The 2,804-nt window shown below is 41.2% G+C and overlaps 1 pseudogene; it reads left to right on the top strand.

Moving 5' to 3' along the window:
- Window positions 1–943: 943 nt before the first annotated feature.
- LOC117066103 lies at window positions 944–2,456 on the top strand (annotated as a pseudogene).
- The last annotated feature ends 348 nt before the right edge of the window (window positions 2,457–2,804 follow it).

Here is a 2,804-nt window from a genome sequence, read left to right as displayed (position 1 = left end):
TGTAATATATGCTGTGAAGGATAATTCTAGAGCCACCACTAGAACATTTAACAAAGGCACTGATCTAGCTTTGGCAGGGACATCATGGGGCCCTCCAAGGAAGTAAATTTTGAGCCAGGTCACCTCAATGTGATGCTGTGATTTGTAGCCAAAGTTCTGTGTGAACCCACAGAAGGCAGTTATTAGGAAGTCTTAGATGACCCAGGAAAGTGTCACAAATGATAGCATTTCAGCTTTGTCATGAAGGATAAGGAACATTTCCCCAGGAAGAAAAAGGAAAGAAGAATGTTTGTTGTACAGGACTTTGTAAAGACTTGGAGAAAATCTCAGAACAGAGACTCAGATAATATTGATTTTGTTTTGAGCAGACAGTATTAGCAAAAATTAAATTAAAACCTGTTCTTTAAAGATTTTCACTGCCGTGTTATTTATCAAGGAAAATTGGAAATAACTATAAAAATAAGTGTCTAACAGTTGTGGAAATTTAAACTAAATTAAGCCCAACAGGACTTTCTACACAATACTAGAAATGTATTAAATATATTCTTCAAGAGCCTGTGATAACATGGGAAATCTTATTTAAAATACCAAGGGAAAATAGAGAGACATAAAATTGCAGTTATCACGTGAGCACAACCATATTATTTCAGCCTATGAATATTATTCTGAGAAACAGAAAAGGAAGTAAATATAGAAAAATTATATCAGATTATTTTAAAGTATAGAAAGTTTTTTCAATTTGTATTTTTAAAATTTTAATATTCTTTTTGAGAAAGGGTCTCACTGTGTTGCCCAGGCATATCCACCCACTGTGCTTCCACACATGCATGGCCAGGAAGGTGCCCATTCCTTCCTGGAAACCCATTTAAAGCAGTTTCAGGATCCTTGACACAGTGATGCAGAACCTTTCAGGATTTGCTGGAAGCCACAGCCCAGCCTCTTGATGCATACTGAATTTAGCCAGAGTGAAGAGGAGACCCTTTCCCTTGTGTGGGGTTTGAATACTGTGTTCCTAGCATTTTTCTAAGCTCTACATTAAGTCTATATCCTGGACTTGAGGAGTCCTGACAGGTGACAGGTGTATTTTTGTGCAACGGGAACCAATAAAACAGGTATATCTTGGGAACTTCCACTGGAGTGAGAGAAAGAGAGGTTTTCTACAGTTGTAGAGTAGATGATAGCACTTGTATTAGGCTGTTCTAGAATTGCTGTAAATAAATAACTGAGGCTGGGTAATTTATAAAGAAAAGAGGTTTAATTGGCTCATGGTTCTGCAGGCTTTATGGGAAGCATGGTGCTTGCATCTGCTCGGCTTCCACGGAACCCTCAGGAAGCTTACAATTGGTGGAAGGTGAATGGGGAGCAGGCATATCACAGGATGAAAGTACGAGCAAGGGAGAGAGAGTGACCGGGGAAGGGTCATACTTTTAAATGACCAGATCTTGCAAGAACTCACTATCATGAAGATAGCACCAAGCCATGAGTTATCTGTGCCCATAATCCAAACACCTCCTACCAGGCCCCACCTGCATTGGGGATTACAATTCAACATGATACTTGGGCAGGGACAAGTATCCAAACTCTATCAGCACTGGAGTTATAAACTGCATCTGCTAGAAAATACTGAGCAATATCAAGTTTTTATCCACTGCTCCAAATGCAGCAAGAGAACTGAGCTTTACCTCAATACTCAAGAAGCTGCAAGATACCATTGAGAAGAGAACAAAAATTGAAACTGGGGACATGTTCTGAATCAGAGGCTATGTCTGCACATGCAGAGAAGAGTGAGAAATTTATGCCGCTGCTTATTATAAAGTGGACGATCCAGTGTGGAACATTCAAATTGCAAGGGCATTTGAGCTGACCATTAATCTACAGGAAAATTTAGACCAAGCCTTTCCATAGCCCAGACTTAGAGAAAGAAGAAGCACTAAGCAATGCAGGTACCCTAGCCCTCACTAGTCTCATGTATTTGCTGAGCGAAAAAGCCAAAGAATTCCCCATGGAGAACAGAGTGCAGACCTTTGACCAACAGGAGTTGGAAATGGTGGAGGCTTTGCTGTCCCTTGCTAACCAGCCTCTTACTGACAGCACCTGCTCTGACCAAGGGAATTTTAAAAAGGATATCACTTTCAAGGCAATTTATAGCATATTTTAAAATGCTATGCAACAGCTGCAGGAAAAAGGACTTGTTTTCCAGAAAGATGGTGGTTTTCATAACGTATGCTGTGTAACCAGAACAGACAAAGATCTGCATAGGAAAATCCACTGGATAATTCAGGAAAACTGCCAGAAACCAAATCACCCGAAGAAAGGCTGCCACTTCCTGCACATCTTGGCCTGCACTCACCCTGATCATCTGCCCAGTCCTAGGTAGGGCTATGCTGCAGCAAGTTCTGGAGCTCCTGGAGGACCAGAGTGACCTCATCAACACAATGGAGCACCACTATTCCTGAGCAGTGGCCTTCTCCTCCTGGCCTTCTGAGCAGAGACTTGAACACATGCCTACCAGCCAAGGAGGAGAAAGACAAGGTAGGATTCAATCTCAGGCTCTGATTTTAAACATCATGTGGAGCTTATATGCCTAGAAGCAGTTACCTCCTGATAAACTATAAAATATGGCAAACACCACCACCACTACCACCAAAACTCCTGGGCTCAAACCATCCTCTTGACTCAGCCACTGGAGTCTCTAGGACTATAGGTGTGTGCCACAACATCCAGCCTATGTACTAAGTTTTCTATAAGAAGAATGTATTATTGATTTTGTGGTTCGTGGAAATAAATAACTTTTCCTTTCTTTC

Source organism: Trachypithecus francoisi, unplaced genomic scaffold, assembly GCF_009764315.1.
Source record: "Trachypithecus francoisi isolate TF-2019V2 unplaced genomic scaffold, Tfra_2.0 Lachesis_group2, whole genome shotgun sequence".
NCBI lineage: Eukaryota > Metazoa > Chordata > Mammalia > Primates > Cercopithecidae > Trachypithecus > Trachypithecus francoisi.
Note: the sequence above shows the minus strand (reverse complement) of the source record. Positions and strands in the feature narration are given on the sequence as shown.